Source organism: Biomphalaria glabrata, chromosome 18 (genome assembly GCF_947242115.1).
Source record: "Biomphalaria glabrata chromosome 18, xgBioGlab47.1, whole genome shotgun sequence".
Classification (NCBI taxonomy): Eukaryota; Metazoa; Mollusca; class Gastropoda; family Planorbidae; genus Biomphalaria; species Biomphalaria glabrata.
In genome coordinates, this window is record NC_074728.1 from 10078600 (window position 1) to 10092260 (window position 13661).

At 37.8% G+C, this 13661-nt stretch overlaps 1 protein-coding gene across 1 annotated transcript in view; it reads right to left on the reverse strand.

Annotated features, from left to right (window-relative positions):
- The window catches only part of LOC106076379 (hydroxysteroid 11-beta-dehydrogenase 1-like protein), a 55150-nt gene that overhangs the window by 40051 nt on the left and 1438 nt on the right, over positions 1-13661 (reverse strand). Inside the window, exon 2 of the mRNA XM_056016882.1 lies at positions 7995-8137. The gene's annotated coding sequence lies outside the window, so the exon portion shown is untranslated. The remainder of the gene's footprint in view (positions 1-7994; positions 8138-13661) is intronic.

A 13661-nucleotide genomic window follows, 5' to 3' on the forward strand; every position in this document is an offset into this window, starting at 1 on the left:
TTATCCTAATTATCTGCCCTTGTTGTTACAACATGTGTCACGAGAAACAAAGTAAGAGTCCATTAGATACAACCCTCTGCGGCATCATTTTGCACTGATCTGTTTTAAATGTTTCGGATCTTCCTTCAAAATTGAGGCCTACATCCCAGCTCAAACTTTCATCAGGTCGGCGGGGAATAGCGGTAGCGGCAGGGCTTAAACCTGAGATCATTGATATGACAGTCCAGATTGCTTACCAGGCAGGCACGGTGGGCAAAAGTTAAGAAAGGCCGGATATGGGCATCACTGGTCTACCGTTCAGACTTGATGGATCATTTCCAAAGACGGTGTCCAACTAAAATGATAAAAAGAAGAATTCCAATACAGTTTGCTCAATGTCTGGGTCGACTAGTTTTTCGAAAAAGGGCTCTAACGATATAAATAGATATTTTAAAGTTTTAAGTATAACTTTTGGACCAAAAAAATAACTACCTAATTGACAACACAGTGAAAACTCTTGTGTGAGCGCTAAAAAAATGTTAAAATATAATAATCTTAAAACTAAGTTTTGGCTTAATTATTTTTATTTTTAACACTCGACTCTTAATGTTTCTTTGTATTTAAAAAAAAAAAAAGGATAGAATAAATAAATAGACCATCATAAACATTTTGCAAAACATTTTACGTAGAACTCTTTAACTGAACTTTTTAATTGAAGAACTTCATTTTGCAAAGCTTACTGGAAAGACTCCTTGCAAATATAAAGCATTAAAATAAATAATAAGAATGTCAGAGGAGCGAAAATTGTATACCGGCAAGAAACCAATAGGCAGGCGACCCAAAGGCAGACCCCGAATGCGGTGGATTGATAATGTGGAGACAGATCTACAACAGCTTGAGGTTGGAGCGTGGAGACAGATCTACAACAGCTTGAGGTTGGAGCGTGGAGACAGATCTACAACAGCTTGAGGTTGGAGCGTGGAGACAGATCTACAACAGCTTGAGGTTGGAGCGTGGAGACAGATCTACAACAGCTTGGGGTTGGAGCGTGGAGACAGATCTACAACAGCTTGAGGTTGGAGCGTGGAGACAGATCTACAACAGCTTGAGGTTGGAGCGTGGAGACAGATCTACAACAGCTTGAGGTTGGAGCGTGGAGACAGATCTACAACAGCTTGAGGTTGGAGCGTGGAGACAGATCTACAACAGCTTGAGGTTGGAGCGTGGAGACAGATCTACAACAGCTTGAGGTTGGAGCGTGGAGACAGATCTACAACAGCTTGAGGTTGGAGCGTGGAGACAGATCTACAACAGCTTGAGGTTGGAGCGTGGAGACAGATCTACAACAGCTTGAGGTTGGAGCGTGGAGACAGATCTACAACAGCTTGAGGTTGGAGCGTGGAGACAGATCTACAACAGCTTGAGGTTGGAGCGTGGAGACAGATCTACAACAGCTTGAGGTTGGAGCGTGGAGACAGATCTACAACAGCTTGAGGTTGGAGCGTGGAGACAGATCTACAACAGCTTGAGGTTGGAGCGTGGAGACAGATCTACAACAGCTTGAGGTTGGAGCGTGGAGACGTAAGGCTCAGGAGGGATCGAAATGTAAAGATGTGTTGAAGCAGGCCAGAGCTCTATTGTGTTTTTAATTGTAATCGAGTATTCTCAGATATGTTTAGAGTTTTATATTTAGAGTTTTATGTTTAGAGTTTTATGCTTAGAGTTTTATGTTTAGAGTTTTATGTTTAGAGTTTTATTATTAGAGTTTTATGCTTAGAGTTCTATGTTTAGAGTTTTATGTTTAGAGTTTTTTGTTTAGAGTTTTATGTTTAGAGTTTTTAAATACGCAGTATTAATAAAGGTGCACTGGGCAGTGAATTGTAAGGAGAGTGTGTGTGTGTGTGTTCTTTTTTTACAAAGCTTAAATCAACTCACTCCGAATGTCTGTCTGTCTGTCTGTCACAAATCTTATACACGTTATTTCTCCCACTTTCCGTTCTCGGATCAAAGTAGAGACTTTGCACAATTTTTGATTGTCGATGACACACGAATCAATAAAATAAAATAAACCAATAAGCCAATTTATAAGTGATAATTAATTAATTTTGTTTTATGTTGACTGATATGGCAGTACACGTGCGATTCTTTCCCTTGTATAATTTTTTATTTTATTTTATTTTGCTTGTTTAATAATTTATTTCTACCACCCATATTCTCCACCTATCGCGGACCCCCTTTTTCAACTCCGCCACTGAATAATTTTCTAGTTTTTCCACTAATACAATCTCCAGAATACCACCCTCCAGCCAGTAGGACGTGATTGTTGACTTGTCACCCCAGGGGGTCATTGAAGACCGGGTCAAAAGGTTCCATTGACCAGGAGTCCCTCTTGTCCTCCTAACGTCAAGATCAGCGTCTGAGAGAGCTTGAGCCGGAGCTAGGTCAAGGTGTGTGTGTGTGTGTGTGCGGTACTGAATACAGTTAGATTGTGTGCGTGTGTTTATTTTAGTGAATTCGGTTACAGACTCTGTGTGTGTGTGTGTGTGCGTGTAACTAATAGAGAGAAAAAGAGAAAGGAAGAAAGAAGAGACGTTTGTTGTCGAATGTGAAGACAGCGCGTCACCGTTACCATGACAGCGTCTCGGATTTTGATAAACTATTGCACATTTCTTTTAAAAAGAAAATCAACCAATCATTTCTATGAAGTGTTAAATAGAAGAAAACCTCATAGACAATAGTGTAGGCCTATTACATACACAAGTTTTAGATCAAAAGTCACGTGATTATTTGTTCTCATTGTGCACAGTCAAGAAAGGGACGATTTCATAGGTTAATTGTAAATTGTAATCTGGTCAAAACATCTCTCTAATGGTCATTTACTTTTCAGCCTCAGAAAGTGTCATTTCAAACTTGTCATTTCAAACGTGTCATTTCAAACTTGTCATTTCAAACTTGTCATTTCAAACTTGTCATTTCAAACGTGTCATTTCAAACTTGTCATTTCAAACGTGTCATTTCAAACTTGTCATATCAAACGTGTCATTTCAAACATGTCATTTCAAACGTGTCATTTCAAACTTGTCATTTCAAACGTGTCATTTCAAACTTGTCATATCAAACGTGTCATTTCAAACATGTCATTTCAAACGTGTCATTTCAAACTTGTCATATCAAACGTGTCATTTCAAACGTGTCATTTCAAACGTGTCATTTCAAACTTGTCCTTTCAAATTTGTCATCTTAAGTTTGGACTAATTAGCCCCAGTCGAGTAAAAGTGTTTCAACTCTTTCCAGCGGTCACATTTCGAGAATTTAAAACTTGCAAATAAATCATGTGATTAAATTAAAGAACTTTTTTTTTCTTCCAATATTTTTGTTTCCAAAATCCAAACGACAGATCACAGATTGAAGAAGATTTGAAGAATATTGTCTGTTTTATCGAGCGCACTGCTTCATTTATTGCTAATGACAAACTGATGCTCAAAAAGACACTTATCTCTCAGATTGTGTGTTCAACCTGGCTAAGTAGTTTAGAGAGAGAGAAACGAACGGCGAAATAACATCATTACTAATTCAGCTCTCTCCCGCGGGAGTGCTCCGCCATTGTTAGTAGAACAAGATTACCTTTAACGCGCGCTAAATGACCCCGGAAGCCGATCTACAGAGATGCGCGAGACGGGAGTATTTGTGAGTAAACCCGGTGAACCCGTGAGTGTATTAGCACGAGCGACACAAGAAGTAACCACGCTCATCTTTTTACACTGGAGCCTTTAGCGTACGCGACCTTTGCCCTTAGAAAATATTACATCTTTTTGAGCTATTTAGAAAACAGTGTCTGTTTTCGTATCAACTGGATGATAGGCCTTGTGGTTAACTGTTTGGATTCTAAGCGCGACGGCCGGGGTTCGGTTTCCGCAGCTGATATCCTCAATCGTCCTGAAACCATAAAGTAGGGTGTAAGCAAAGGCTTCCGTGGGAAATCTTGCCCATTGATTCACTGGCTTGACAACAGTGTAGATTCCAAAAGGCAGGGTAAAGTCTGTACCGGTTATTTTTCCCCGTAACGTTTCACTTATATAAGGAAAGTATTGTTATAAGTCTATGGCAAGCATTCAACGAAAGGAAACGAATAAGAGATGATGTGTTTAATACAGTTACATTAAAACACACAGACAGTGACTTCAGCCATCAATTCACAAGGAGTCTTGTCTTTAGTTCCACCAGTCCTGTCCTACCCAAACCCTAGTACAGACGACCGACACACTTCCCAGAGTCGCTCCAGGGCTTTAATCTAGTTCTCTGGTAGCACAAGGGCAGCTCTTAGTTCCAGGCACTTAAGTCTCTTATATCTTGCTCATCACTTCAACAGTCCTTCCTCTCGTAGCAACATGTCGCCTGTCACTCGCGTTGAGCAGTGCGCTGGTGCGTATTATAAGCGTCGGCGCGGGAGCAGCAGTTATAACAGTATCTAAAAGTATACATCTTAAAATCGTTTCTAGTTCCGGATTGAGATGAAACAGTACAAAGTAGCAGGAAGCAATTTGTGTGAACAAGATCTCTCTATATGAGTTGCACATTTAAAAAATCCCTAATATTAACTCACACTTTCATAATAATTAATAAAATCAAAATAATTCAATAATTTATTTAAACAGTTGATTATCCTGTCGAGCTGAGAATTCGCACATAAACTCGTGATGCGTGACATTTTAATGAAATATAGGAAATATCACTTCATCAATTAGTTAGTTGTTTTTTTTTAATTTACCGCCTGTGGCACTAATAATAATTATATATATATATATATATATAATATTTATATATTGTATATTAAATTATATTGCAATATATTGTATTATTTTATTTTGTATTTTTGTTCTTGTTTGTTTCTTTTCCGTTTCGGATTCCTAGCCCAAACCTCCTGCAGGACCGCGGAGGATGGCGGTGGGCAGGATTCGAATCCAAGACCATCGCGACGGCAACCCAAAGCGCACGCCATAGGACTAGGCAGTCGTCCTATACAAATCTGTGATTTTCCATTCACAGGAGGTCGCCCCCAAACAATGTTAATATCTCAATGGAGGATAAAATATGAAAGTTAAGTTTTCTATATATATTGTTGTAACCACGCTCCAGCGCTACACTAATGGTGCGCATCTGAGCACTACTGAACACGACTAGTGAAAGACATATTGAGACAGGAAGAAGGACTGTTGTTAGCCGGCTAAAGGGTCATGGGAGTCTGAACAGTCTGGTGCTGAGTGCTGTCCTGTGTGATACTAGGAAACTGTGTGGGAGACCTGGAGCGACACTGGGAAGTGTGTCGGTGGTCTGTTCTGTGTTCTGGTATGAAGTAGGACTCTTAGAACTAGGACCTGTGACTTTATAGCAGACGTCCAAGTCTAACTAGTAACTATTACTATTTGTTGATGCTTATACTGGTTATAGTAAATAAATACATCGTTTACTCTTGTCAACCTGTCTTTCGTTGAGTGCCTGCCTTAGAGAGTTACAACAATATTTACATAAAGTAGGAAATGATATATCTATTTCTATATTCTGCACTAATTTCTATATCTGGAACTGAAATTATGGTAGCATTAAATTATGTGCTGTTTCAATAAAATACCTAATGAAGCCAATATTAGTTTTTATACAAATATTTGCCCTTTGAACTTGGGGGGGGGGGGGACACTGGCCTTGGGTTTACACAGACACGCGCTCCTACTTACGTCCCTTTCTTGTGTTTTGTGTTCAAGGTCAAAGCGTGGGTCTAGTGAGAACCTGTGGGGCTGGGTTTGATCTGGACCAGGAGCAAACACTGCGAACTGGAGAGGCCAGCGTCCGGCTAAAACAAACAACTTGAGACAATACTGGTCACTGGACCGACATTCTCCCTCCCTCTCCCCTTCCCGCACGCACACAAACAAACTCTAAGCCTTGGCCAACTTAAGCCATTGTTCGCGATAGCACAGATCAACACGTATCTGGTTAAGGTAGCACTTGTACTAAGATTGTTTCGGTATGGCAGATATTACGACGGTTAATGCATTACAGAAATAAAAGTGGGTTGTTGTTTTTTTTAGTTATTAACAATTTAAAGATAATCAAAGATTCATAAATGGTCATGAACAATAAAATGATCACACGGTCAAGAAAATAATTTTGCCAAAGGAAGATATATATGAAGTTAAAGTTATCACTTTCAGACATAGCCATCTTTTGGGGGCAGATGAGATAAAGTTCATCTCATTTTATGGACGACGGTACACTAGGTGTCATGTGGCTAGCACAACGACTCCCCTGTCAGACCTTGGGATCTATAGGACAGATGATGTCATCTATTTCTTTGGCCAATGGTTAATAAGCAGGGTGTCATGTGGCCAGCACAACAACCAACCGCCTTTACTTTCCCTCACTTAAGTCAGGTACCCATTATAGTTGGGTGAACTCAGTCCTAAAAATCCCAGTCTTCACCGAGATTCGAACCCATGAACCCAGGTTCGTAAGCCAAGCACTTAACCACTCAGCCACCGCGCCCCCTAAGTTCACGCTTTGCCGGGATTCTAACTATGAATGACTTTTAGGTCTACCTACAACGGGACTAGGTCTATGTAGCAAAGTCAAGTCAATTCTGTACTCAGTCGGATTCTTTCTTCTTTCATAATTTTTTTTTAATTCCAAAAACTAAACCTTTTTCTTTACAATACCTCTATTCAAGTCATAACTTCATGGAACAGGAACCAGCCAGGACGCTGATCTCAAAAAACGGCTCTAGGGATTTACATAGCAACAGTTAATCTAAGAATATAATTCCTAGCTCGTTGGCCACACGAGGAAAACTCTAGTTTGACCGTCCTAATGTTTCAAAGTAAAAAATAAATAATAAATGTAAAAAAAAGATTTACTAGCTCGTTGGTCACATGTGGAACACTCTAGTTTGACCGCTATAATTTTTCAAAGTAAAAAATAAATAAATGTAATGGCTTCAGGACAATACTTAGATCTAGAGCCAACGACGGTTTTGAAAGGACTACGGAGTTCTTCAAAGAACTCTCGAATTCCGGTGTTATTGATTCAAGAGTATAATAAATGAATGTTCAGAAAAAATTTGCGCATCGTCTTCTAAGTCTAGATTTAAAGGCCTATCATTGGAAATATAAAATCTATATAAAATAATCTAATATAGATTACATCTAGATTTTAGGTTTAGAAGTAGATATAGATCTAGTTTAGATATTAAGAGTTCTAAATCAGAAGTTTCGGTCTAGTGTTAGATCTACATGGCTATATATTGAAAATACCAAAAAAATAATCGCACAAGTATGCATTGCTCGCTGGCTGAATCGTACCTTCAAGCAGATGACGGTGTCACGGGTTCGATACCCGGTTTGAACCATTTTTTTTTATAATTTTATTATATTTAAACAAAAATTGTGTTTTTAAACTCTTACTATTAGTTTACATTTTTGTCATAATCAAATATTTTTGAATAATTTTTTTGACAATTTGTTTGTTATTATCCTATCGTGATATAATTTCACACATCAACTCGAGCTACGTGACAAATATTTTATTACAATTTCAGAATGACCACTTCATTGACATTTGAATAAATTATTGTTTTAGAGTTTATCATTGAAACTCAGTGTTTCATCCTCATGTATGATTGTTAACTTTTTTATTGGACAAATATTATTGTGTATTATTGTGCAGCGTTGTTAAATTAATATCAACAACTTTATTGAATATTTTCCACATTTCTTTAGATTAACCTGCTTCTTAAGGTTCTAAGACATGTATATACATCTCTATGTGATCAAGTGCAGATAATCAATGTCAATGTGTGTTTCATTAATTTCCTCTAAAGCTCTCCCTCTCTCCCTCTCTCTAATTCTCTCTCTCTCTCTCCATCTCTCACCCTCTCTCTCCCTTCCACTCTCTCTCCCTTTCTCTTTCTCCTTCTCTCTCTCTCTCTCTGCCGTTCTCTCTCTCTCTCTCTCTCTCTCTCTTACCTGTGGTCGACAGGAAAGAGAAGGAACGCCTGCAGCAGTGTGGCACCTGAACTAAGGTATACCTAAGCTATCAATCCCTGAATCATCTTTGCCTTGCGCTCAGGTAACTGACGCCAAAACCAGGTGTCTCGGCAATAGGTCTTCTGGAATAGAGTTCAAGTCAAATCATATTAAACGTGAATTTACTTCTAGGCACTTTGAGCGCACCTTTAAAAACCTCGCTGTAGATGCAGTGGAGAAGTCGGAGGCAGAGGAGGCAGTAGAGGACTGGAGGGGAGAACAGTTAGGGCCCAGGTGCTCCTCCAAAGATTTACTGTAAGGAAAAGATGTGTAGTCATTTGGCAAAAAAAAAAAAAAAGGAATGCAGAATAGGTTATTGAAGTGTCAAGCTGCCTACTTCACACGCCTCTGTATCACTTTTACTTTATATATATATAATATATATATATATATATATATATATATATATATATATATATATATATATATATATATATATATATATATATATATATATATATATATATATATATATATATATATATATATATATATATATATATATATATATACTAGCCGGATATGACCCGCGGCCTGACGGTCTTAGTTTAAGTATCCTTGATCTACTTGACTGGATTAGATCTATGTCAAACTTGGAGAATGTTCCCGTCACATTTTTTTTAAATTTTTTCCCACGAAAAAAAAAAAGTAGAGTGTGAAATTTGGTTTACCTTTTATCCAATAAAAAAATACTATGAAAACGGGTTTACCCGATTTGTTAAAAGGTTTTTGTACTTTAAAAGAGATACAATTAGGTACTCTTTGTCAATTTTTAGGGCCCTTGGGTTGTGGTAGGGACATTAAACATACACTACGGTCTCCGCCATGATCTAGGGAACATTAATGCCAAGTTTTATCAAGATTGGTCAAACGGTTTTGATTTCTATTTGGGACATGCATACATACATACATACATACATACATTCATACATACATACGCCTTAATTTCTAATTTATATATATATATATATATATATATATATATATATACAGAGAGAGAAAAAGAGAGAGAGAGATGGATAGATAGATAGAGAGAGAGAGAGAGAAGAAAGAGAGAGAGAGAAGAAAGAGAGAGAGAGAAAGAGAGAGAGAGAAAGAAAGAGAAGAAAGAGAAGAAAGAGAGAGAGAGAAAGAGAGAGAGAGAAGAAAGAGAGAGAGAGACCATAGCTAGTCGATATTACGATTCTAATTACATCTATTTATAGCACCACTCTCTTTCCTCACGACGTCTCAATTTATTTCCATTTAGACTCTACATGACGATGAAGAAAATATGTCAGTCTTTGATCGTGCCTGGAATCTCTCGGTCTTCTATCGCGCCAAGTTTTTGGTTTGGTTTTAATCATTTCCTTTCGCTTCATCTTCTAGGTGGACGTGCCTTTTTGTTTTTTCGAAATAAATATAACGGCCAGATATACACTTTATGTGAAGCCTCTCAGATTCCTAACCGCGATTCTCAAACTGATTTGTTCAAGCGAAATATAGATCTTATTATTATAATTTTTTTTTTAACCACGAATCAAAGGAAACTTTCAAAACAGTTAGAAAAACAGTCACAATATCGGAATAATTTAAAAAGTAGGCGACTGCTTGAATGGATGTTATAAATGATGGTTGTGAGTAAGCGAAGACTGCAGGCAATATTTGTGTGGAGTCCCCTAGCCTGTTTTGAAGACATCAACTAATGTGAGCGTTACTGAAGCGAGTGTCATTACACACCAGAGTTTGGCCTCGCCTGTACATTTTATAAACTTTTATAAACTTTTCTTTTTGAATATTTAGTAAGCATATTTTTTTGAAAGTATTAAATATTTTGATCTTATGAGGCCGCCTTTTAACGGAGAGGCCCTAGGCGGCGATACCTTATGGACTGCTGTAGATCCGTCCCTGGTTATGAATACAATAAGATACGATTATTTACTAAATACATACTTCTCGAGGCTAATGTCGAGAAATATAATAAAATTCGAAAGAATCCCTTGTAAATCTCAGCCTCTGGCCTCTCCAAAACAGGCAAAACTGGATGTGGCTCACGGTAGCCGTGACCATCAAAATGAATGAGAATAATGATCATCTAGTTATTGGATGACTTTCGGACAGAGGAGTAGATGAAGACCCAATCTTTTATTCCTTGTCACCGGAATGGTCCTTTCCTTTGGCCGAGGATCTTTAGATACATTATGATGGAGATGGTCGTAGTTGGGCATTGCGGTAATGTGTTATTCTCAAGCACCACATTAGCAATGGACAATGTCTAGATCAAAAAGGTTGTTTATGAGTACAAGGAAAAAAAAAGTAAAGTTCCCTTTTCAGACCTTGCGATCTATAGGGCAGATGATGTAAAGGTCATCAGTTTCTGTGGCTTACGGTTAATGTGTCATGTGGCCAGCACATCGACCAACCGCCTTTACTTTTCCCTAACTAATGTCAGGTACCCATTAGAGCTGGGTGGACACAGAGACGCCCAAAGATTAAAATTAAAAATCCCAGTCTTCACCAGAATTCAAGCCTGGTACTCCAGTTCAGAAGCCAAGCGCTTTACCACTCAGCCACTGCGCCTCCTTCATTAGTACAAAGTTTCGGCAATTTTGAATGAGAACTGTTTTAGACTATTGTTCTATCTAGACAGCATGGTCTCTTTTCTAGTGGGTCGAGGTTTGAGTCTCATTATAATGTACATTGCAAGTCTTTTAGTTGTACCACTGTTTAAAAATCAGAGTAAAAAACATTTCTTCTGTTCCCAGTTCAACTCATTAACTTAGCTACATTTTTTTTTAAAAATCATTTTTCTTTATTTAAAACGAGTAACATCAAAGGACTCCCTGTATGAGATGATTTAATAATCAACCACGTTGAACAAATCTGACGAATGTAGATGCTAATAATTGAAATGAATATTTGCTGTCAGGCATTGAAAGTTACAAGAACACAACTTACGCATACAATACACAAGGTCAAGAAAGAAAGTGTAATGTAGAAACAAAAGACAATAAAAAAAAAAAGAAACGAAACAAAAGAGAGGAAATTGAGTAAAGCGAAGACCGAGGAAACTGAGATTGTGTAAGTCTTCAGTCTAACTCGGTAACAAAACTATGTTGACTGAAGCGGAAGTTCTGGAACCATAGAAAGATCTGTGAAACATGGCTTGGGAGCGGTGTTTATATAGGGTGAGAGTAGAGTCCCAATCTCTCTCTCTCACTCTCTCTCTCTCCCTCCCTCCCTCCCTCTCTCTCTCTATCTCTCTCGTTCACACAATTATAAAGAAAAGACTATTACAGTTCAGCTAGTAACCACAGATTCAAGAGAAAAGTCTGTTTTGTTTAAATTCGTTTTCATTCTGTCAGTTGTCTTTTAAAACCTCTGTCTGACCGTTATTGCCTCTCACTCTGCATTAATCTTCTTTCTTTTTATGTCTGTTCTGTCTCTTCTATCACTTATAGCCCCACTCTGTTGTCTCACAGTGTGTGTGTGTGTGCGTGTGTCTGTCTGTCTGTCTGTCTGTCTCTCTTTCTATTTATATATTATATACCAGTCTCACTTTGTCGATATCATTTGCTGTTTTATTTTCCAACATAAATATGAAAAGAAAGTCTCATTGCTTAGTTACAGAAAGGAATACGAGTATAAAAGAGATAAATGAAAGAGGCGCACTCTGAAAGAGACATGTGCCTGAAAGAGATAAATAAAAGAGATACATACATGAAAGAGATACATAAATGAAAGAGATGAATGAAAGTCATACAATTATAAAAGAGATAAATGAAAGAGAAACATACACGAAAGAGATAAAAGTGTGGAAAAAATGCATAAATGAAAGAGATGATTGAAAGAGATACATAAATGGAAGAGCTAAATGAAAGAGATACAAATCTGGAAAGAGATAAATGAAAGAGATACAAATCTGGAAAGAGATAAATGAAAGAGATACAAATCTGGAAAGAGATAAATGAAAGAGATACAAATCTGGAAAGAGATAAATGAAAGAGATACAAATCTGGAAAGAGATAAATGAAAGAGATACAAATCTGGAAAGAGATAAATGAAAGAGATCTATAAAGAAAAAGATAACTGAACAAGATAATAGTATAAAAGAGATAAACGTCTGAATTAGATAAATGAAAAAGATACATAAAGGAAAAAGATACATGAAAGAGATACTTAAGAGAAAGAGATAAATGAAGGATATACAAACTTGAAAGAGATAATTGAAAGGGATTCAAGTCAGAAAAAAAATGGTACGAAACTTTTGTCAGAAAGAGATAAATAAAAGAGATGCATGTCAGAAAGAGATAAATAAAAGAGATACATGTCAGAAAGAGATTTATAAAAGAGATACATGTCAGAAAGAGATATTTAAAAGAGATACAGCGACTAATGTTATACAAAACTCTTTTACACTCTTAACTCAATCACAGAAATTAAATGACACACAAATAGAGTTAGTCAACAAAATACAATATTCACATTTGTACTGCCGTGAATAGTCCAGACTTGATCGATTTCATTCCTACAAAAGAAAGACCGCAATTTATAATATTTTAACATCAGTTTCGAGGCCCCAAGACTGGTGAAATTGTATATTCACTGGTATAAGTATACACCTGTTCTATAGCGCCTCTTTTCAAATTCTGATCGTCTTTAGCCGAGAATCAAGAGAAGACTGAAAGGCTAAATGGCAGCCCCCGCGGCTCTACAAAAGAATGATTTGTGGAAACGCGCAATGTTACTTTCATTCCGTGAAAAAAAAAAGATCTATACTTGTGAATTTGGAGCTATAAGAATAGCAAAAATACCGGTTAAAAGATTCCCATAGACATTATCGATTCTATTATCAGTAATAACACTCTATTTGTATGAAAGAGCCCCGGCCTTTGATAGAAAATTGAATAGAAGATTGTTGGGGATAAGATATCAGAGGAAAAACCGCACATAATTTTGTCAAGCTTCGAGTCCATTCTTCTGGATGGTAAACAGAAGGGGGCTCTTCGACAAACCGTGAAGCCTCGGTAATTCTGGTCGGTTCGAACACTTTGATAGATATGTTTAATTAGATAAAGTTACCAACACTAGTACCGTTGAGGGTGCAAACAAACAGGATGGTCAGAGAAGAAAACGATAGGATAACAAACCAAGCTTGATTTGTGAACATCTTCTGGTAGGAACGTCTTGTAACTGTAAGGAACGTCTTCTGATAGGTAGATCCATCTTCTTACTGGTAGGAGGGTCTTCTGACAGGGTGGAACGTCTTTTGGCAGGTAGGAACGTCTTTTGGCAGGTAGGAACGTCTTCTGACAGGGTAGATCCATCTTCTTACTGGTAGGAGGGTCTTCTGACAGGGTGGAACGTCTTTTGGCAGGTAGGAACGTCTTTTGGCAGGTAGGAACGTCTTCTGACAGGGTGGAACGTCTTTTGGCAGGTAGGAACGACTTCTGACTGGTAGGAACGTCTTCTGACTGGGTGGAACGTCTTTTGGCAGGTAGGAACGTCTTTTGGCAGGTAGGAACGTCTTCTGACTGGTAGGAACGTCTTCTGACTGGTAGGAACGTCTTCTGACTGGGTGGAACGTCTTTTGGCAGGTAGGAACGTCTTTTGGCAGGTAGGAACGTC